The 25,464-nt window shown below is 35.2% G+C and overlaps 1 protein-coding gene across 1 annotated transcript in view; it reads right to left on the reverse strand.

The window, feature by feature from the left end:
• Positions 1 to 15,357, reverse strand: part of LOC121735593 (transcription factor hamlet-like) — a 138,064-nt gene extending 122,707 nt beyond the window's left edge. The window contains exon 1 of the mRNA XM_042126452.1: positions 15,160 to 15,357. The gene's annotated coding sequence lies outside the window, so the exon portion shown is untranslated. The remainder of the gene's footprint in view (positions 1 to 15,159) is intronic.
• Between the last annotated feature and the right edge of the window lie 10,107 nt (positions 15,358 to 25,464).

Genomic DNA, 25,464 nt, shown 5'->3' on the forward strand with positions numbered 1-25,464 from the left:
CGCGCCGGCCGATATGACATACTACGTCAAAAGTATCGAGCTCTCTTCTGAATCGGCCTACTCTTTAGTTCTGTTTACTGTGGTTCTACTGTAGGGATTTCACTAAAAAAAATAAAGAGGTAGGAAATAATAAGCTGGCCGACGTTACTTAAAATGTGTCACTATAACAGTTGTGTCAGACGAATAAAAAATGAGACCAAGTATATCAAGGTTGTTTATTTTAATGAGATTTTTTATTACTTTGTACCTTGCGCGGTTATTAATACAACATAAAAAAATCCCTGACTCATCCTGCTTCATGGTAAAACATGCGAAAATAAAGCGAGCTTAAATCTTGTCTTTTAATTGTTACTTCTGATAGAAATACCATTATAGACAATTAAGTTCTCAAGTGGCACTGTAATGTGTGTAGTGTATACTGCGTTCTAAAAATTGACCCAGCGTACTGGCCAGTGCTCGTGACGTCATGTAAACGACGCCATATCCTACTAGTGAGAAAATAATAAAGGATAATATGTCACGTTTGCAATATTTAACATCCCAATTAAGTCATGTTACTACTCTTCAGAATATTTTGAAAAAAGAAGTAGTGCGTTAATTCTTAGCATCATAAGCACTGGGTATAATAATGGTTTTCATTTCGGAACCTAGGCCTGATAACGTCTAAAATATAGAAGCTTCTGACAGCTACCTTTATTTTCAAAGTGTGATAATGATAAGCTAAGTATGTGCACAAATTTTATTCAAACCAGCATACATCTAATAAATGCTCTAATATTTTTATAGTCGCATATAGCATTGAAGGTCTTATGCTAATATGATTGCGTATTTGCCATATAAGGCTCAGCATACACTAGATATTAAGACATTAAAAGCCTTATTATTTACTTTACGATCCGATGAATATATTATTATGTAGTTACTTGTTATTCCTGTGTGTTGTATGGCTTAGACACGGTGATCCTGGATTCGGTTCCCGCGTTGAAACAACTAAAATTACAGTTTTCAAGTCAGTTGGTTATGACTTATGACCATGCAACATGTGATAAATTCGATACTATGCGTGATCTCTTTGGTCGTGTCGGTTAATCCGACTTATAGGTTTTAAGAGGAAAGGAAACTCTGCCTTTGAATGCAAAATATTTTATAACACCCTCTGTTTTCATCAGGGATTAAAAAATATTATTCATTGTAATTTTAAAGCGTCACTTACGTTTCAAAGACATTTAATGATTATTAAAATTCAATTTAATGAAGATTTTGTCCGATATTGTTTGAGACTTATGTCAAAATCTTCATTTAATTCCAGTTAAGTAAACATTAGTAATGTTCATTACTGCATGTTCGTCTCTGAGTGTGCCACTTAGTCTTTATTGTGTCCTAAGCCTAACAAGCTAGATGCCACTACGAGATCTAGTATAGTCGCAAATATTTTGCATAAATGAATTCCAAATCACGATGAATTATAGGAGGGCGCATTGAATATTAAAAAGGTATCGATCTTAGTTCGCTGTAATTATGTTGGATGGCTGGAGCAACGTTTTCTATTAGCAAATGGTTTAATGGTATTATTCTGTCATTGTTAGCATAACCTGTGATGTGCCGCTAAATATGCATTTAGGTTTCGTATTAATTAACAATTTTGACTCATAAGCTTTTAAAGCTTAACTCGTAACTAATGAGTTAAGCTTTAGAAGCTTTTACAATAAGTTTTTATCATAATAATATTGTGTTCCGGAAATATTTGAATGAGTTGTATCATAGAATAAAAGTTTTGTTCTTCATCTTCACGCAATACCTTCATTTAATTCCAGTTAAGAGCAAAAAATACCATACTATAGAATAGTAACTGAGTCAAAAAGTGGTTCTACAAAACGTCTTATAAACAAGAATTACAAGGGAAATTTGTGTAGGTCTTTGAGATTATTATTATTGTTGGAGTAAGGCGATTTATGTATTTTTTTTTGTATTAATTGCTTTATTAAACTCTTGGCATCAAAATAATCTAATTATTGCGTACTTACGATGCATAGTTTTTATGAAATAACCCGTTTATTAAGAGATAAAAACAAAGAATTTTGATGAAATTGTGGCCTCTTAATTAAGAAAATGAAAGATAATTAGAAAAAACTAATCAGCGCATTTTGGAGATGACAATGTTGAGCTCATTATGCGCTGAACAGATTTTTAAATTATATTATTTATTGCCATAAACTAAGCGCACAAACACAACTCGAAATGACATTGGGCACGAAGAGCTGTTTTTAACGCTTCATTTACCTAACATTATTCACATATATGAACTTAAAAAAAATAACTAGCTATTACTTATATTATACGCAATAATAATATCTTATGTTATTTTATTAGTTAGTGTTAGTTTGTCAAAAAAAATATACAAAAATGAGCAAATAATTCGCAGCGAGTGAATTTTGCAAGACTGCAGCCTTAATCGCTCGGTCTTACAGTTTTCGTGCCCCTGCGTGTATATGATAGAAACTGAACCCATATCAGATCGATTTAATGTATAAGAGCTATCGTTCTATACAATGGTATTTCGATGCGTTGGCTAGCCTTTACGTTACAAACAAACAAATCTTGCCTCTTCATGAGTCATAGACTAAAACTGTACAAGAACCTTGTAGTTTCAACATGGTGTCTTATTTATTATGGTGCTTCAAACCTGTGTTATAATTCTTGAACGCTTTAGCATAATTGTTCTAACGCCTCGAGCGATTCTACCTACGTCATGGAATATACAATATAATTATATAATAGTAATAAATATAAATTGATCATTAAATTACATATGCATTTTAATTATGTTTACGTTAAGAATGCGAAAAGATGAGCTCGATCACACAGTACCTATGTATAGAGGTATAATAAAACTAAAATTCCTGTATAGTCTGGTCACCGAACGCTTAGAATTTCGGCCCGTAAATCGCAATCTCTTTTTCACAAGCATGCGGTACAATAGCGCGATAGCAATACACATAAAGCGTGTGAGTTAAGAGGATTCCACACCGCCGTTTTTCCATACAAACGTTGTCCCCTGTTTCCTCCCTGGATAATGCCGGTAGAGTTATGATTTTTTTTCTGAATATCTATGGCCACTATTAGCATGTCCCTATGTTTTCTTTTTATTCATAATTTTATTATTAAAAAAGATAAGAACGTCCAAAAACACAAAAAAATGGCCAGATTTTCCTCGGTGTTCAAACACCCAGAAAACAAAACTGGCTAAAATATACAAAAAAAAATAAAACATAGGAACACAGCTCAAGCCTTCCTTTAATTCTTAATGAAAAAGTACTTAAATCGGTTAAGTTTTGGAGAAGGAATCAGCGGACAATGAATCGAAGATTTTCTGTTCTTTTATTAGAACTTTTGTCGTGTTGTCTCTATCGCGCTCTGCGGTGGGAGACTTGAGATTGGTGAGACAGCAATACATTTTCAAATACCTATTTTCAATTTCTCTCGCCCCTGGTGTATCCTCTTAAGGAGTAGCACAATTTGTACCCCCTGACCATTAAATAAATTAACACAGCGAAAACTCTACAGACCACAAGTCTACTTATCTTTGTCTGGCATATTGGAAGAGTCACATGACAGATGAAGGCATAGGACCATAAATAGTCATACGATGCATAAATATTTACTAGTAGTCGAAAAGTCTAAATGGTTAGACGTGGGAGACCCATGCTTCGGCACGAATGGGCCGGCTCGACCGGAGAAATACCACCTTCTCACAGAAAACCAGCGTGAAACAGCGCTAGCGCTGTGTTTCGCCGAGTGAGTGAGTTTACCGGGGCCCAATCCCCTACCCTATTCCATTCCTTTCCCATCCCTACCCTCCCCTATTACCCTATTCCCTCTTAAAAGGTCGGCAACGCACCTGCAGCTCTTCTGATGCTGCGAGTGTCCATGGGCGACGGAAGTTGCTTTCCATCAGGTGACCCGTTTGCTCTTTTGCCCCCTTATTTCATTAAAAAAAAGGTGGATCAAGACACAAAACTTTATTTTAATAATAATTATATTAGTCAAAACCCCGCCAATTTCTAAGCTTGTGACAAGGTAGCGAAAAGTTAGTCAATTCAATTAATTAAAAGGCGATACTGATGCAAGAGTAATTTTTTTCGATTTCGCACGCCGCCGTTAGGAGTTTCAATTTTATTGTATCGGTAATACCTACAGCGAAACGATTTCATTCAGACGAAACCGAGAGTGACAATTATTCAATTATGAACCGTATTTTTTCCGTGGAATATTGCAACGCTTGCGAACTTCGCGCAGCCTATCGTGCCATAGATATGACAAGCGATAGATTTGGCCATTTCACGATTTGAAAATATGTGTCAACTATTTTCCATGACTATAAAATCCGATAAAAGTATAAAATTATAAACCAGATTTTTTCAAATCATATAGTCCGATCACGAACATTAAATACTTTTAAGATATTATATTTATTATTCCTTTTTATGCCTTATTTGATACTGTCACTAGGCCTACACGGTGATTTGTAAACTACTTGTAACGTTGAGATTGATAGAAAAAATAATAATGAAACAGTAATATACACTTAACCCATCAAGCCCCTTATGCTCACCGGTGAGCGAGACACAATAGAATAACAATAGATTTCCAAGAATCCACGATCGAAGAATTAATTAAGTAAGGGTAGATCTATAAACATCGGAACCTCGACAAATTGCATATAAACCGAATGAGTTTTTCTGCGTGGACCGATAATGAGGCATGCAATAAGCCCTAATGCTACCATTCACGTGTGTGAACTGCGGGCAACAATCCGGTTCCCATGGTGGATTGCCATCGGCTTGCGCAACACCTGAAGACGGGATTCAATGGGATGCTTTTTATACAATGTATGAACAATATGGATCTTACTTAACTAGGTCTCGAGCATTGTGTTAGATTTTTTCCAATAAAGCATCTGAACTCGATAGCGCAAGGAAGTCTGTAAAGATAATCTAAGTTTATCTTTAACGTATTTTCAGCTTGTAGCGATTTCTTTTTTTTTATTCAATTATTTCTAGGTACGTGCCACAAAGTTTTGTTGCGGAGAGAATTAATCTGATTATTTTTCCGACCCAAATATCGACCAATAGAATTGCACCATTCGACGTCACGTGGCCTACATGGTATTATACTGATAATTTTTTGAAAATTTTCTCTGGTAGTTGCTATATATAAAAGACAAACACGTCAAACTGACAGGTTGAATTCAATTGTGTCTCATGGTGCAATTATATTGGCCGACATTTGGGACGGAAAAATAATCCCCCGAATACCACACGAGCTTCAAAATTATCTGGCATTTCCCTCAAGGTTCCCTGCAAACAAATAAAGTCGTCAAGTTTTTCAGGAAAAATCAATTTTTTAACCTGAAAAACTTGAATCCTTCATTTGTTTGCAACGAACCTATCGGGAAATATCCGATAATTTTGAAGCTCTTGTGGTATTATAAGTGAAAATTTATTTTTAAAAATATAAATTGAAGATTAAATTACAGATTCATTTTAATTATGTTTACGTTAAGAATGCAAAAAGACGCACAGTACCTATGTGTAGAGGTAGAATAAAACTAAAATTCAGTAAAGTATGTAATAAGTCGCAACCCATCGATCGTGGAATAACGAGACACAATAGCTTATCTATTGTTATCGCGGCCGGATGCGGCCGCTTAGGGCTTCATGAATTAAAAATAATAATAACAAGCGATTTAAATAGGAAAAGAATATGAGAGCTTTTTCTAAATGTTTTCAGATCAAATAACGAATTTCTACACGATCACTGCAAGCAATATCTATTTCAAAATAAAAAGTATATTGTCCGATTGGAATCTTCACCACAATACCTTTTAAAGCTTGGATTATTCATGAAAATATCACTTACTAGTCATTAGGATCGCGGCGATAGCTTGATACAAATTAACGGCAACTGGATATTGCGGGCCACAATGCTGATGCTATCTCCGAAGACATTTCGATGCTAAATACAATTTACCTATTTGCGACGTTATCATTAGAAATGGAGAAACTTGCCATTAAGCTGGGCTAGTTTTGTTGTTGTTAACTATTTACCTGTTATTTTGTAATCTATAATTGTTATAAATGCGAGTGTCTTGTCTGTTACTTCTTCACATCCAAACCACTGAACTGATTTTGCTGAAATTCCTGCCCTGCTGAAAATGCTGAAATTCTTGCCCCCTATTCCCTTCCCTACCCTCCCCTATTCACTTACCTTCCCTTCCCATCTCTACCCTCCCCTATTACCCTATTTCCTCTTAAAAGGCCGGCAACGCACCTGCAGCTCTTCTGATGCTGCGATTGTCCATGGGCGACGGAAGTTGCTTTCCATCAGGTGACCCGTTTGCTCGCTTGCCCCCTTATTTCATAAAAAAAAATTCGGTATGGAGCTGATACTTTGAGTCCCGGGAAATTGTTTTTCCGGACTGAAAAGTCCCTTTTCAGTCCGGAAAAACAAATTTTGGGTGCAATAGATTTGCGAGCGCTATCTAGTTAGTAATATATTTGAATAAATATATTCCTCCTTAACATTGCGGCTTTGCCTAGGTCTACTTCGTACACTGCAATACTCATAAACTCCTAACAGATAGAATTTAGAAAATCTATTCCCGGTTTATCCCTATAGCCTACAATTTAACAAGAACGCGTGTACTAAATTTCAACTTTTTCGAGCTCAGGCTGAACTCCGAATCCATAAGGCCAGAGATTTGGCCTGAAAGTTGAACTGCTAATCAACTTTTCCTTTTTCAGGTTGTATAATAGTTAAGTTTTCATAAATAACAATTTAACGCTTACAGCAAGTAAAATTAAATGTTACATAACTGTTCTATTCCTGCCCAGACAGAAAATTCACCTCGTCAGTGTATCATTGAGGCTTGTGAAAAATAACACCTTGTACCAGACATCCCATTCATCTTGCGCTCAGCGACTCGTTGCTAAGCAGGACCAAATTTATTCGGCTGCAGCAGACCCATGAATCATGATGCAATAAACAAATTCTATTCCGCCATTGCTCCGAGATCCTTAAAAATTCGCACGCGATTTTGACTTCGACAATCTAACGTTGCATCTCCCGTAAAACCCAGAATTGCTTGGACCGTCGAGTTGACGTTACGAGGATTATATTGTAGACGAACGCTATCAAAATTCAAGGAAATTCAAACGAGTCTGCACTAGTACTTGAGGAGATGGGAAAAAAATGCACAGACTGTGGATATTGCGGGCGCATAATTTTCAGATTCATTTTCATAATGTGCAGTCGAATGTCTGAGGTCACATATATTTGTAATTTCAGAAACGTTTCAAAACATGAAATTTTTTATTCCAACTATTTTTTTAAATTCATCCGAGACTTAGCTTGCAACTTTCAAAGCAAATCTTTCAGTTGGTGGGCTGTTGGTAGCTCAAGCCGGGGATCGCGGGTTCGAATCCCGCCGATGGAACAAAAAGTTTTCAAAAAGTTCCTGGTTCATGGATGTGTATTAAATACGTGTATTAAATATATATATTTAAGATTTTATTATATATAAAAATCTTGAATATATGTATAGTTTAAAAGTATTAAATATATTTCCGTTGTCTGGTACCTGTAACACAAGTCCTTCAGGTACTTATCACGTGGCTGACGTGGTGTGAAGCGTCCATTGTACGGCAAATGCCATAAAAAATGGAAGTGTTCCAAATCGGAAGGATAACATTAACGTGAAAGCTCTTTACAATATTAGGATGCAAACTCAATTATAGTCTAAGCGGAAGCGCAAATCAATAAAATCTTATTAGAATAAGTATTAATTAATGCGGTTGTAGATCTACGATAGACCAATTGCGTACCTTTCTCCATCAAACGGACATCCGTTTTACATTACATCGCGGCTAGGATATGATCGGTCAAACCTGACGGCTTAAGTGGGAGACGTGCTTGTTAAATAAACAATTAATTACAATCACCCGCTAATTGAAAATGTAACGAATAATAAAATTGATTATATTTTAAATTTACTCATTACTTAAAAGAGATAGTGGTACAACTACAAGAGGTAGCATAAGAAGCGATAAATTAATTTCAAACATGTTGTTTATCAGCGTTGGCACTTCTTTGGAATAGATTTTGATCTGATATTATTGTAAAATTGAGTCAGGGCAAGTGACGTGGTAGAAAATTCATAGGACGTTTGTCGCGTACGCCCTTTCCATTGCTTGTTTTCTATGAGAGGCCGGGCCGGCCTCTCATAGAAAACAAGCAATCTAAAACATAATCAACACGGTTTTTTACTTTAACGCGGCGTCACCTTAGGCTATATCATGTATCTGTCTAACACTCGAAGAAAATATGTTATATTATCTTATGACTTTAAGAGTTTAAGTTAAACATAACAACAATAATTATTTATTTGTTGTAATATTTCCACAGAAAAAAGCTATGGAAGGCATAATCTAATATTCCACTTATATTAACTAAAGCTTGGCCTTAACTGATATTGGATACAGATTGGTCAGAGAAACGGCCACGTCCGCCCGGCCTATAGATCAGCTGATAGCTAACACATTCATAATACTGCTTATTGTTACTTATGAGAACATAAATTAATTTATAATAATAATATATGTTTGTATGTTGTATATGTATGTTTTTTGTTAAATGTATGATTATTTATTTATTTTTTATTTTTTTACATCTTCTGGTAATATCGTAATAAAAAAAAACAGATATGTGCCAATTGAACTTGGGCACGGTCTTGGCAGGGTCTTAGGTATTTTTTTATATTGGTTGAGTATATTGTGAATATTTTAAGTGCCTACCTGTTGCCAGTAAGTATTAAGAGTTTATCTTTTCACAGGCTCTTTTGATTGGCTAACGTCAAAATATTAACCAATCAACAACGATGTTGAACAGATAAAATTCTTTCAAAAAAACTTCAGAAACTGGGAATAAAACAGTGTAACAAAATATTAAAAATATAAACATCCACACAAGCTTTGAGCTTCTCGAATTTAACAAGTTTTTAATTTCTTTATATAAATTAGTAACTTTGTTACCTTGTTCTTTTATGGAGCAATAAAAAAGTCAGGATGCTTAAGATATTTTTATATCCTGTACAAGAACTTTTTTTTTTTACAAGACTTGCGTCTTCTCAAATATTTGCTTCCAAGAAAACCTTGCATTATAAACTTAAAAAACTAATATTTCAACAGTAGAAAACGTTCGCAAACTACAATTTCACTAAACCAAGTAATTTTGTTAGGTTAGTCGAACTAGTTCGTAACAATTTGTGAGCAATAAAGAGTTTTATCTATCTATCTATATCCATTTAAACCAGGTATATTATAGTGCTTATTATTAAAATGTGTTTTTTCTATAATGCTCCTAACATTAGATCTTATTTTATTGAAATTATAATAACATTAACGATTAACTTCGTAGATTCGCATATTGTTTAAGAACTTTTTATATTATATCCAATCATTAAGGCATTGAAGTCCAATTTACATTCAAATCTGTTATACAAGATTTATTTTACAAGTAACAAGTACAATATTTCTTAAATCTTTCGAATAATAATAAATTACTTCCCACAACGGTTTCGGTGACGGTGGCCAGTTTCATTGAAACCAGGCCTGTTACGCAGGAGTAGTTTTATAGTGCCCAAGAGTGTGCGCTGTACACAAGAGCACTCACTCTTCCTTTCACTCTCATAACCCAGTGGAACGGAAGACCGACACGACTGGCAAGAAATCAAGCGCAGGATCGACTGTTCACATGCTTGATTGTCTGACTTGTCAGACAGCCAGGTGATCGGCCTGCATTGTCCTAACCAAACTTGGAAATAACATGTTTCCAACGCGGGATTCCAACCCACGACCTCCGGAGTCGAGAGCCGCGCTCTAACCACTAGACCACGGAGGCGTAAATCCCAATTTTTCTAATATATTATAACAAAGTAACTGTCAAACGAATACTTAGTAATATTATAAGCTTTCTATTATCAGGCGCAAGTTTATACGCGCCTGCCGAAAAGTGTTATAAGTACAATAAATTTATAAGTAAGTAGATTTATAATAAATCGTTATTATATGTTCGGCTACAATGTTTAGTAGAAGCTATAATCTTTATGATGATAGGTCCCTTAGCATAATTAGAGGCGGCAATTATATGCAAATATATAGAACGAGCTCGTTTTGAAACCATCAGGCTCACTAGTCACACCTACGGAGTACGAATTCCAGTTTGTTCGTAGAGCAATAGTAAGGTACTTCATGTCTACACGGCGATTCATCCATACTTATATTATAAATGCGAAAGTGTGTCTGTCTGTCTGTTACCTCTTCACGCCCAAACTGCTGAACCGTTTTTGCTGTTTGGCATAGAAATACTTTGAGTCCTGGGAAAGGACATAGGATACTTTAAAAAAAAATGCACGGTCCCCGCGCGATAAACGAGTTTTAGTGCAACGGAGTTGCGGGCGTCATCTAGTCGAAATATATAAAACTCAAAGGTGACTGACTGACATGGTGATCTATCAACGCGCAGCCCAAACCACTGGACGGATCGGGCTGAAATTTGGCATGCAGGTAGCTTTTATGACGTAAGCGTCTGCTAAGAAAGGATTTTGATCAATTCTGTCATTAATAGGTTAAAATAGGGGATTAAAGTTTGTATATAATAATACTTCTTAACGCGAGCGAAGCCGCGGGCAAAAGCTCGTATATTATAAATGCAAAAGTGTGTCCGTCTGTTTGTTACCTTTTTACGCTTATACCGCTTAACCGATTTATCTGAAATTCGGTATAGAGATACTTCGAGTCCCGGGAAAGGACATATGATACTTTTAATCCATGAAAAACGTACGGGTCCCGCGCTATAAACGAATTTTGGCGTAAATAAACTTTTCTCGTAGGCGTCATCTAATTATTTTTTTTATATTTAAAACAATACCTATGTTGATTATACCTATGTTTTTTCCTTAATAGGAAGCAGAAACATAAGAAACGGAACTCATTTTGACAGTCTGTGAACAACCCGGTCAAAATAATTTGGGGTTCATCGGGTAATGGTATAGTGTCTTTATATAAAAGTATTCCCGGCTAGAAAATATATATTAATTTATTTAATAAACGTTGCAGTTTTAGTTATGAGCAAATGAAACTTGCAACTCCATCAAAATCACCCAGGCTGCAATTTTTTTAATAAAAACGAACTATGACAGTGTTACATATTAAGCAGGCGTTCATTTTTCATATTATGTATAGGTCTACCAAAATTTGATGGCAAATTTTAATGGCAGATTTTCATTAAATATCCTTCATCATTGGATAAATTTTTAAATTTGCGTGTTTCACACACAGAAGAATATAAGGAGAAAAAGGATCAAAATGCCTTATTCCAAGTACCCCGGTATTGCTAGAGTCAATTTATTTTCTCACTTTTTGCCATCAGATTCTGGTTTGGGTTTTGGACTTTGGGTTTCAGAATTTTATAGTGAAACTTCTTTACGCACGCTTGACTTGGTGGGTAATCTGGCAAATGCGTGACGACTGACGAGAGTTTTACGAAAAGGCGAGCGGAGAGGTGCGCGTGCACATTTTCTTCTTCTTCTTTCCGTATACACACATATAGATGGAGCTCAAGAAGTTTTACTTCAGTTGTGTGGTCTAAACACAGACATATATCGAGATAGATGCCGCATGTCCCTCCATTTGTATGAAAACGAGCGTGCCATTTTTTCCTACCTACTGTGACGTGCCGATGATAAAAAACGTGTCCATTATTTAGCCCAACTTTTCTATTCAAATTTCTACAGCTCTATACGGTACAATTAGGCATTTTTTCAATCCGATTGACGTCCGATTCCGGTAATGGTGGAGAGCAGACTAAAGACAGGCTTTCGAAAGACGATCATAATTGTTCGTCGTTTGGGAACGCGATACGGCACGCGAAGTACATATATAAACGCGGTATCTATCTTGATCTATGTCTGTGCGTCTAAAGCACACTTGCTTTTTTTAATTGGAGTTTATGATAATTTTGATGTACTTACTCATAGACTCACTATATGTTATAACTTTATAAGTACCTATGCTGGTATGACGACTATTATTTAGTAGAGCCATCGTAATGGCATGTGTCGTCGCAATTAATGCAAATTGCAGGTTCGAGTTGTAAATCTTAGCGTGATCTATACCTATTGCTGTACACACGAGAGGTACGATCTAGCCTTAGGAAGATATGGCTAAGTGAAATCTATTGACTACTTTTGACTAAAGGATCATAAAAATAATTTAAAATGTATTTAAGTAACCTTATTAAAGTTTTTAGGGTTCCGTACCCAAAGGGTATAAACGGGACCCTATTACTGAGACTTCGATGTCTGTTCGTCTCCAGGCTGTAACTTTAGAATGGTAATAGCTATAGAGTTGAAATTTTCATAGAAACCTTAATTATGTGTACTTTAATAATCAATATTAAAATTAAAATAAAATAAAAATTAAGGGGGGCTCCCATACAAAAAACACAATTTTTGGCCTATTTTTGCTCTATAACGGTACGGAATCCTTCGTGCGCGAGTCAGACTCGCACTTGGCCGATTATTATTATTCGTAGCCTAATTATGTATTTACAAGCGTAAGCCTTATTTCATATTTGTGGTATATGGTAATAAAATATAATGAGATTATAAACCCTCTTCATAAAACACTTGATGTTTTATTTTTGAACTGTATCTATTGATTGAAAATGGAATTAAAGGGGTTGTATTTAAAAGCTCTACTCTTATTTTCAACCTTATTGCCAATCAACCTATCGTTATGTGTTTATTGATTTTTTTTTACTTTTCTATTCATATAACTATTTTTACACAACAATTAACATAGCAAAGACAATCGAACTGAAATAAATTGCTTATTGTGTGCATAAAGTATTTAATAGACACAATCAAAATTGTATCACCGTGTCTATAGTTATCTAACTCTATGTAGTGAAAGTGATAATTATGTTTTTTTTAATAACAAAGATGAGACGGCACTTCGTAGTGTGTCTGTGGAAGTAATGAACGATTGCAATCGACTTTTATTAATTTAAATCGTTTTAGAATCGATGTTTTATAAATCGGTATCGTTTTTAAATATCTACTCTAATTGAAACCACTCGGCAATCATATTTCGTGATCAATAGATCGCTTACATCGGTTAAGGAAGTTATACAAATTAACGCTGAAAATTAAATCAAATTTCGCTTCAGTTTTGATTCTGTTGCAACTTTATACTTATTATTCCATATTTACTAATATTATAAATGCGAAAGTGTGTCTGTCTCTCTGTTACCTCTTCACGCTCAAACCGCTGAATCGATTTTGATAAAATTTGGCATGGAGATACTTTGAGTTCCGAGAAAGGACATAGGATACTTTTTATCCCGGAAAAAAGTACGGTTCCCGCGCGATTAATTAATTTTGACGCAACGTAGTTCCGGGCGTCATCTAGTAATATATTTTAATTATGTTATACAACAATTACACTTTGTTTTTATTATTTTAACACTTATAAAGATGATTAAGCTATAAAATTGATAATAATATATTTATAAAGCTTTTAACACAATCAGCGCCGTAAGCGTAAAATTATAGAGTTCTCAGAAATAAAGCTACAAAATGACTAAGAGATAAATTTTGGAATAATAACCTTATGATTCCTAAAAATTTTAAGTAGAAAACCTTACAGAGCGCGTTCGCATTTTTAAAACATAAAAAAAAAACATTGGTTGTAATTTTTTTAATATATATTATTTAATATTACACCGAAAACTCTAAGTTGTAATTATAATATAACTCTTTATTAACAATATAATTATAGTTGTCCTTAAAGAACTTTTAAATATACCGAATTTTTTAACAAAAGTTTTTTTAAAGTCATAATTACGCCTTATACGTCATAATAGTAGTACTACACAAATAATGACATAGTAAATTCTGTTTGCCTTAAGGTGAGAAAGTGTTCTAATACGACTAATAAAAAATAGGCACGTTCCATGGTAAGAACAAAAAAAAACACCGCCGGCCGCGTGCGACAATGTTCTGGTTTACTAGGTCGACTTATTTTTTACAACGATAGTGAAAACTATTGTTAAACTGTTCTTTTCGGTATCGGAAAATCTTTGTGGTGCAGTTTAAATTATATGGACGCTGTGTATCATTCCACAAGAAAATTACGTATTGAGAGTATGCAGACATGTTCTTTAGATCATTCAGAAATTGATACACCAACAACTTATTGCTACAAAATTACAAAAATTCTTTACAGGTATACTTATTCTAAAACAAAAGTTAATTATAGGTGTACACATCATTGACAATAATTAATAAGTTCTCCGTGAGTTATCATTATTTTAGAACAATGACTGCACTCAAAATTAAAAAAATATATTATGTTTTTGGGCTAACATACTTGAAATGCTTAACAGGGACCAATTATAGTAAGTATTTGAATTAGATAGATTTAAAATTCTTAACTATAGTTGATAACTAGATTAGCCAAACTCTTGACGAATTCAATTTAATAGCGAAATAATTGTAGCCCAATGTTTTCGGATATTTTAGGTATTGTTATTATAGAAATAGGCTCTCTGAATGTTTATGAATAAGGGATATTGCTACTAAGTTTATTTTTAGCGGCTATTTTTAACTTTATTCGATAACAATCTTAACTATTTTGTGAAGTTTCTATTTGTGATATTTTATTAGTTTCATTCAGAATAAATGTAGGCTGAAGGAAATTTAAAGATATACATGAAACTCACAAAAACACTAGAAATATTTGTTTTAAAATTTAAAATTTATCAAGTTTCAAATTGCATAAACTTAGGACTTCAGAAAAGCTACAGAAAAGTTAAATCATTGCTACTAATATCGTCCATTAAATTTAATTATTTTAAAAACATAATAGGTAGTTTTATTACCTTTTATAAGCCACTAATTGTATCATAAACATGCGTAAATATTTTTCCGCAAAATATTTCGCGACGCTGAATTATCCCCCGAAAAATTATAATAAGCACCATATAAAATACTAAAAAATCCTAATACGCCTTATCGCCAAAAATAAAATAAAAACCTACCTTATTAACCGTCGCAAAATTAACCAAACACAAAAGTCTAAACACAATCACTATCACGTCTCACACAACATCCAAAAAAAAAATCCAAAGTCAATCGATTATATCCGAACGAAAATCCATAGGGGTGTGTGCGTACGCGCAGGCCGGGCGAACATCGCGTTATCAGCGCGAGCGGCGCGCCGCGCGACAACAACAGAACTTGAGAGCCGATCTCAATAATAACAAGAAAAGAAAACGGTCCAGTTTCAGTAAGGCTTCCGGATGGCTCGGACGGGAGGTTGTCCGTCTCGCTCGCACGCGTGCACGCCTCGCTCCGTCTCGTTCTACCCGTAGTTTGATAGTCGGCGGCCAGATGCCGCCCCGTGTGGAGCTTTAGCCTTTTATCAGTCACTCCGCTCTTTTCCCGCCACCGTACGTGTCGCGCTATGGAAATTTGCATGCATTTTTTATAAATTACTTAGATAAAAATATTATTATTTATGAGCAATAAGAATTCGTTGAAATAAAATTCGTTAAAGATAATTTTATTTTTTAATATTAATAAAAATATTTTATCGTACGACTTCATGCCTCAGAATTTCGATAGAGTAGATAATAAAGTTTAAATTAAGTAGTATTTATTTTAATTTTATAGCATTCAAGCGCTTCGGCTAATTATAATTAAATCTAAAATTTTGTTGTAATTACGTTTTAGTTAGAGCCGTAAACTCGTTGATGTCTTTTGCAGCGCTTGTTAATTAGGCGAAGAATTAATTATTGTTGTTAACTTTATGTTATATTAACATTAAAATCTTTTACTGAAATATTAGCTTTATAAAAATAAATTATCATTATTTTTAATACTATTTTAGCAATACTCTCGACCTCTGTGGCTCAGTGGTGAGCGCGTTGGTAGCTCAAGCCGGGGGTCGCGGGTTCGAATCCCGCCGACGGAACAAAAAGTTTTCAATGTTCCCGGGTCTGGATGTGTACCTATTAAATATGTGTATGATATAATAAAAATCTTAAATATATGTATGGTATAAAAGTATTAAATATATTTCCGTTGTCTGGTACCTGTAACACAAGTCCTTTAGGTACTTAGCACGAGGCCAGACTGACGTGGTGTGAAGCGTCCATAGATATTATTATTATTATTATTATTATTATACTGTGATAATTATAAAATACAAAGAAATAGACGTATGTCGTGAAACAATGAACATTATATCAGTCTCTAATATTATCTTGATGTTATTAAAATAAAAATTAAATAAATAATATTCCTGCTTACTTCTTTGCTGACTATACTACAAGGTCAGAGCTATATAGTTTGTAGAGTAACTGACGCTAACGATTATAACTTTGGTATCGTTATTATTAATTTGATTCTAAAGGCTCAGTGATCATATTACGAAGGGTCGCGGGTTCAGATCCAGATATTGCTAGAGTAGAAAATAAATGTCCTTGTTTAGCGTTTTATTTTGTCCCCACTATAAGTGCCCTATTGTGATCGATACGAATTGTTTAAGTCCCATTAGGAGGGCCGGTGCTAGGGTTACTAGCGCCCTGGACTTTTTTGATGTTTTACCAAAATAGTTGTCTAAAATTTATTAAGCAACATTTTACTCTGAATTCTGTTTTCTTACCTTAAAGGTGGTCGCGCATTTTGGTGGCCCCAAAGAGTCGCCCTGCCTGATACTGCAATTGCACCCTTAATACTAAAATATGTAAAGCATCATGGTATATTTAACGTGATAAAAGAAAAAGTGTATAGAAAAAGCTTGTAAAATGCGTGTAGAGACTCATCCTTACTTTCGAATTCCTTAGTGTTTTCCATAACGTCAGTGCCAATTAGTGCGAACTCTCTTGGAATGTTAAGGGTATTCCCGCTCTTATTGACATCCGATATGAAGCTGATATTATAGGTGATAATAATCATCACCTTTAGGGTGCAGAACGATGCATCCGCGTCGCGCATTTTTATCCGTGTTGAAGTTTTATTCCATCAGTGCGTTACACTACTGACTACACCAACAAAACCAATATATACATTAAATTCTGAAGTAGTGACAATACTGCAGAATTTAATGTATATGTGTTCCTTATATAGAGTTCACTGCTAAATACCTAGTAAATCCATTTTTTTTAATGAAATAAGGGGGCAAACGAGCAAACGGGTCACCTGATGGAAAGCAACTTCCGTCGCCCATGGACACTCGCAGCATCAGAAGAGCTGCATGTGCGTTGCCGGCCTTTTAAGAGGGAATAGGGTAATAGGGGATGGTAGGGAAGGGAAGGGAATAGGGGAGGGTAGGAAAGGGAATAGGGTAGGGGATTGGGCCTCCGGTAAACTCACTCACTCGGTGAAACACAGCGCAAGCTCTGTTTCACGACGGTTTTCTGCGAGAACGTGGTATTTATCCGGTCGAGCCGGCCCATTCGTGCCGAAGCATGACTCTCCCACGTATAAATCCATACTATAATATTATAAATACTGCTAGCTAGCAGTATTAACATATATAAGAAACATTTAATATCATTTAACATATATAAGAAAAAACTATTACAACACATTCACTCAATTGTATAAAACCTTAACCATAGAGTGAATCTGCTTAACGTAATAATATTGTGTAAGCAAATGTTTGGTACACCTGAACAGATTTTATTAATCCCTTTTGTAAATAACACAATAGATCGGACGGGACGATGACATCGCGTCGAGCCCGCTAGTTTAATATTTTATAAAATAATAGTAATTAAACTTACTTAAAGCAAATATGAAATATATTGTTGGTGGAACACACAATATTATTAAAACAACTTATACTACTGTGTATTTATATATTACTGTAATATGACCATTGTAAAAAAAAAATGTAACTTTAGTTTTAAGTTCTCATATAAGTGACTGTATGTCTTCTGAGAATAAATTCATTAAACCTTAACCTTATAAATACGAAAGTCTGTCTGTCTGTTACCTCTTCCGACCTTAACCTCTGGACTGATTGTGATGATATTTGCTAAGGAGATACTTTCTGTGTCGAGAAAGGACTTAGGATACTTTTTATCCCGAAAAATAGTACAGTTCCCGCGCAATTAATGAATTTTGGCGCAATATACAAGATGTAACAAAAATAAGTGATAATACAGTAGGGTGTGTACATGTTCCTTGTAGAGAGTAGTACTGTGAAAGTAGCAGTGCTGAAAGACAAAAAGAAATTCACTTTTGTATGGGGAAACTCGTGAGGCTCGGACCCTTTTGCCCATACGAAAGTGAAAAAAAAATTCGTCTTTCAGCGTTGCTACTTTCACAGTATACTCTCTACAAAGAACACGTACACACCCTAAAGTATTATCACTTATTTTTGTTACACAGTGTACTCTATAGTTATAGACGCCTCCGTGGTCTAGTGGTTAGAGCGTCGCTCTCGACTCCGGAGGTCGTGGGTTCGAATCCCGCGTTGGAAACATGTTATTTCCAAGTTTGGTTAGGACAATGCAGGCTGATCACCTGATTGTCTGACAAGATGATCCATGCGTCGGATGGGCATGTAAAAAGTCGGTCCTGCGCCCGATCTTTTGCCGGTCGTGTCGGTCTTCCGTCCCACTGGGTTATGAGAGTAAAGGAATAGAGAGTGCTCTTGTGTACTGCGCACACACTTGGGCACTATAAAATTACTCCTGCGTACCTGGTCTGGTTTCAATGAAACCGGCCACCGTCACCGAAACCGGTGTGGGGAGTATTATTATTATAGTTATAGACGTCAGTCATCTAGTGGATAATATTGTACAGTGTGTATCGGTTTCTTATATTATAGTGTTCACTGTTAAAATTGTGTTTTAAAGTCACAGTTATTATAGAGTTCACTGTTAAATACTGCGTAAATAGGTAAAATAATTTATAAGTCACGACTTATAAGCCGTTTAGTCGAAACCGTAAGCATATGCATAATACGCTATAAACACGGCCATTTAATTTCGGTTAACGATTTTCAATTAATCAGTACCAATTACACTATAATTATATAATTAATATTGATATTTGAGTCGTGATACTTTTACGTAATAAAATACCAAGTTTTGAAGCGAATGGGTAAACAGTTTTTTGGTAGGAAGCCTATAAGTTTGGACCAAGGACCAAACTTATGAACATAAACTTAAGAAGTAGTAAAATACTTTTGTGTTTTAAACAGGAATAATAATAATAATGAATGCATTATTTTATTTAAAAAAACTAAATTAAGTTTAATTTTTTATATAATAAAATATTGTAACAATTCCAACCTACATTGCCTATTAGATATGTGTATTGCGATCTCCAGCTGTCTGTCTGCTTTATACTGCCGCAAACAAATCAGTGCAGGCATCAGGCTGGTGATAGTTAATGATATATCCCGGTCGCCGAACATAGAAATTCGTATTGCTTGTTGATGTATACTTTTTGAACGGATGAAATTAAATTATCTTGTTTTAAAAATGAAAGAGACAAGTAGTGCAGCGAAAAGAAGGAAATTCTATGTATTTGGTGAGTATTAATTAAATTTTAAGAGCCTGTCCAGATGAGGCATTTTACGCGCGAGTGAGCGACTCGCGCTTATATATCGCGTCCAGATGCCTACGCGCGTTTTCTTACTCGCGCGTAAAACGCTTGCAATGAGCGGGGCTCTCGACTCGCCCGTAAAACGCGCGAGCGACGCACGAGTCGAGATACTTGGGTACCATTTCAGCGTCCAGTACTACGCGTGAGTCCGTGGTGAATGGTCGTATTTGGTTTGTAGCGTAAAAATGCGCATCTAGATATCTGCAATATAAATTGAAACGCGCGTATTCTTAACTTCTACGCGCGTATTCGTAACTTCACGCGTAAAACGCCTTATCTGGATAGGCACTAATAAAGACGTTTACGCAGCCTAGAAGTGTTCAAGGTTCGCTGTCTTTGTCTGTCATTTAGATTTTAGGCTTATATGTGTCCGCTAGAACGAGCGGTTTGGCCGCTCCAAATCGAAACTGCTCGTTCGCGCGGACGCATATAAAATAAGCCTTACATTGTGCCACGAAAAGACATTTTGCATAGTCATTCGCTTGTATTTTTACTAGTAATTAACGATTATTTTCGATAAATCAGTGCAGATGTGACTGATAAAGGAAATCAGAGCAGGGTTCTCATTATGTTAAAACACTGTCGTTAGTCCATTATTGGTTCGAGTGGGCAACGTTCGCCGAAATGATATCGTGTGGTCATCTACAGAATGAGTCCGAGTTCACATTCGCTACTTATTAACTGGTTTTGCTCCTCGTTTTGTGAGGACCATCGCACATTATGGACGAAATATTTTAGCCACGTCCATAGAATAATTTTGACAAATGTTTAACACATACATTGTTAAACATTTATTTACGTAGAAACGTAAATAAATGTTTAATGTAGAACATACAGACGTATATTAATGTAGAAATCAAAATAAAAATGCAATTATAATATTATGTGCAATGTGCATATATTTTTCTATCACAAAATGAACCTAATAGTCTTATAATAGCATTAGTATGAAAATTAAACAAGACTATCTTAATTTAAATTGTGATTGTGAGTAGTGTGCGATCGTTCTTATGAATAAATAGTATAATTTTTTCTTAAGTGAGAAATTTATTCTGAGCAAAATTTACTGTTTTACATTTTCGAAGAAAGCCGTATGATAATTTAAATAATTGTGGAGGGTAATTCATAAAATTAAAAGCGTTAAAGTGTACTTAAATGAAAATGATGCCTCTTTCGTTTAAAATTATGAAGTATTTGCAAGACCTACAATTAAAAATCGTAATGTGTGACTCTTGCCGCCTTTAAGGTAAAATTTTATTTAGCGAATTCAAAGTCAAATAAAGCGGGCAGGAAACAAAAATTGTTTAATTAAACAAAGTTAAAACGACAGTTATTAATCTGTCTTTCAAAGTTAACAGTCTTGTCGGATGTATGAAATATTTTAGGAGTACAATTTCTAGGTCACAGTGGCGGCCTCGCACAGAAACATTAACTGAAACATTATTACAGCGGTCACGTACGCCATTTTTATTTTTGGCATTTAATTTTTTAGTACGCATTTGTCACACCTACAAACGTATGTGATATTTTAAGTTCTTAGGTACCACGCAAATATAGGTACTGTAGAAAAAATTTGGCAGTATATTATACGAACTCTTCATCAGCAACAATTTTTATATGTTGGGGTAACCCGTCTAATTTTATTATCTGAATAAAAGCAATAATAATTATCTCTACATTTATTATTATTTATACAAATAGAGGGTTGGATTATACGATTTAAAAAAGAGATAACACTGTGTAATACAAGGTGGTAGTTAAGTAGCTATGAATTAACTATAAAAACACCAGCTGCTAATCAAAGAAATCTATTAGAAATTGATCGGTAGTCGATTACGCAAATAATTAAACCAGTAGTAACAAATTAAGTTTTTGTTTTAGTTATAACGTCGGAATCATTAAAGCACGTCAATCAAATCATAGGCTGCGATATTTAGTAAGAGCTCTAAATGGAATGATATGATGTATACGTTTGATAAAAATGTCACTAAAATTGTGAGTAAAAGGAGCGAGTACGATGGAAGTTTTTCGAGGGGAGTTTTGCCAGCAGTAGGACAATAAGGGCTAAATAGAAACTGCTACTGTTAGAATATAGCTACATATTCCATGCAAGGTGTAAATTTTTAACCGTTTATCGCAAAGAACTTACAAGGTTTCATGAGATTAATCTTAGGGCTAATTCAGACCGCAACGCGACGCGTTAATACCTTTCTAAATTAGTATGGATTTGACAGATTTGCAAGACGTCACACGCAATTGAAATCTGTCAATTCAGTACAAAGTTTGAAATGCATCTACGCGTCGCTTTGCGGTCTGAATTGACTCTTAATTGTACACTGTTTTGATGTAGAATTTAGTTGATTATTTGTTTTATATACTATTTATCAATTATTTAAGATTTCCAGTGAGTCTGAACACTAGTTTTATCGGAAATAACTGTCAAAGAATTTTGAACCTTAGTGAATAGGACACAACTAGTTTGATATAAAGTTTATCGACTCGCCTCGACATATTTAGTTCAGTTGTGAACGAATTGCCTTCATTGCGCAGCTAGGGCGTGGCCAGACCTTAGAGAACGGATGTGGCGATGGGAGATATAAAAATGAGTGAAAAGGTCGCACCCAAATTAGAAGATAATTCGATCTATTAGCTACTTGATTCAGTCGGTCCTTGATTCAAAGTTTGAGAGCAATATAATTGGAATTATTTTGCTCTCAAAACTTTTTTTTTTTGTTTTAGATAGCGTTGTTTTTCGTAAAACATTATCCAACACTATCAGCGAAATAGTTTAGAGAGTGTTTATTCAAAACGTCCCCCAGTGGACTACACTATACTACAACAGTACTATACTTAAACTATATTATATTTTAGAAGATATACGCTGTGTGTTCTAGACATCGAGCACGTATTGGCTCGGTGGCTGTAGTCTACCATAAAAAAAAAGTTACTTCAAAGACAAATTCTCTCTTATCGATTATTTCTGCCGGGTTAGTTCTCGAACCGATTTTATCCAATAATTAGATCTATTCAGAAAGCATAACATTTTTTAATGTTCAAAAACAAAACTTACTATATTTCGTTTTACTTAACACAGAATAGCAAATATAAGTTTGTAAATCCTTATAAGCGAATTTGTGATTCGATTGTCAAGTTATCAATATAATTAGCCGTTATCATTTTATTGTGAGTCAAGGCGATTATTAATAATCGCAGCCGGAAAGTGTCCAGATCCGCAATGACTTAATTATTTATGTGGAACATACGGACTTGGACTTGTCATAATACATTTTAATGGGTGTTAAATATTTAACTATAATATATAAAATGGTTAAAATGGGTGATCAATACTGTCTTTTGATTGTTGGCCGAAGCCGAAGCCGTTTATTTGGTTGTCACTATAAGCTTCAATTCAATTTGAAGCAAATGTTTCAAATCTCTTGAAAAGTTTTTTTTTTTATGAAATAAGGGGGCAAACGAGCAAACGGGTCACCTGATGGAAAGCAACTTCCGTCGCCCATGGACACACGCAGCGTCAGAAGAGCTGCAAGTGCGTTGCCGGCCTTTTAAGAGGGAATAGGGTAATAGGGGAGGGTAGGGAAGGGAAGGGAATAAGGGAGGGTAGGGAAGGGAATGGGGTAGGGGATTGGGCCTCCGGTAAACTCACTCACTCGGCGAAACACAGCGCAAGCGCTGTTTCACGCCGGTTTTCTGTGTGAACGTGGTATTTCTCCGGTCGAGCCGGCCCATTCATGCCGAAGCATGGCTCTCCCACGTATCCCAGTTTATTCTTTATTGGCTGCAACTTATAATTTTTAATTTTACGACGATTTCAAAACTTTAATGTATTAGCTTTAAGAATTTTAGAGCAATAAATAAAATTTGGAAATAGCAATATTTCGATCTTTTCTGGATTTTTTTCAGGAAATGAAATTTGGTCGAGCCTTCGGCTACGTGTAACTTGTGCTTCGGCTTATTTCGGTGCTCGAGCCAAACCACCAAAATGAAAACATGGGATTATTATATGAAATTATACGAACTTGGCTGAAGGTAGCCGAAGTTGGCCGAAGCCGTTCTATCAAACACTAGTTATCATTTATACGCTTGTTGATTGTTCAAGCCCACACGGGAGTAAATTTATTGGGACCAGTACTGCTGATCAGACATCGACAGGCTTTACCTTAACACTGGATTTTGAAGCAAATACTAGAATAATTCATGAAAAATGCTAATTTTTATTATATAGTCGCGAGACAAAATATAATCATTTTTTTTTGGATTGGTACATGAAAAATAATAGTATAATATTATCATAACTGGATTCTATCATTAACTTAGTCTTTAAGATTAACATGAGTACCATGAGTACCATGGCATTAAATAATGACCAAGAACATGTAAGAAAGCTAAGGTAGAGCTGTGGAAACCACAGACTAAAAACAGCCAAACTGCGCCTCTATGTTTATTGTTTAATAATAATCGAACGAAAAGGAACGAAAACGAAAACGAAGTCACATTAGTGAAACTACGTCTTATTTTCTAAGGGCCTGTTTCACCACTTCCTGATAAGTGCCAGATAGGCTATCCACCACTTAACTTAACAGTTAGAGTATGGAGGAGAATCGGTCAAAAAAATTGTGCATAGCGTATCGGGCACTTTATCAGGAAGTGGTGAAATAGGCCTGAAATAGTGTTTTTTTTTTATGAAATAAGGGGGCAAACGAGCAAACGGGTCACCTGATGGAAAGCAACTTCCGTCGCCCATGGACACTCGCAGCATCAGAAGAGCTGCAAGTGCGTTGCCGGCCTTTTAAGGGGGAATAGGGTAATAGGGGAGGGTAGGGAAGGGAAGGGAAAAGTTGAGGGTAGGGAAGGGAATAGGGTAGGGGTTAGGGGATTGGGCCTCCGGTAAACTCACTCACTCGGCGAAACACAGCGCAAGCGCTGTTTCACGCCGGTTTTCTGTGAGAACGTGGTATTTATCCGGTCGAGCCGGCCCATTCGTGCCGAAGCATGGCTCTCCCACGTTTTGTATTTATTTTACGTAGAATTCTACGAATTAATATCACTTACCGTGTGTAGTAATAAAGTTCTAAGATGACTGTCTCCTCTAGGACATGTTGAAATCGTATTAGCGCTATGAATAATGGATCCATGGCACCTAGACCAGAGCATATGGTCTTGACAAGTTATCAGTGTTCATTAATTAGATTTTATCACATCAACATTAGTTGTACGCTGTAATTTATGTAAATGTCAGTGCATACAATATAAGTTCATATATTAATAAAAACTTTAGAGGTGTCAAGGGACACCCGAATGGAACGAAGTTATTTCTTAATATGTTCAAAAACCTGTATACTGTATAATATAAGTACACCTAATTTTTCATCTATTGACGCTCAGGAATACTAACAACGCATCGCTGTACTTTATTCTCAAAAAACGCTATCTAGTTGACGCAAAGGAATACTATCAACGCCCTCTGCCCCTACTATGCGGGTACTAATAAAAAAGTGTCGAGGCCAAAATATATCGTTCTGTCTAGTCTCCTTTACGCCGAAAGCGCGATAAGGAACTTCGTTCCAATAAGTGTAAGAGTTGTGTGTATGTGTATTAAATATTATGCTGATACATATTTCATTCAAGAAATGTATTTAGTCTTATCATAATAAAATAAAAAACAACCGGATGACATCTTTTATTGATCAAATATTTATTTA

This window comes from Aricia agestis, chromosome 17, assembly GCF_905147365.1.
Source record: "Aricia agestis chromosome 17, ilAriAges1.1, whole genome shotgun sequence".
Lineage (NCBI taxonomy): Eukaryota > Metazoa > Arthropoda > Insecta > Lepidoptera > Lycaenidae > Aricia > Aricia agestis.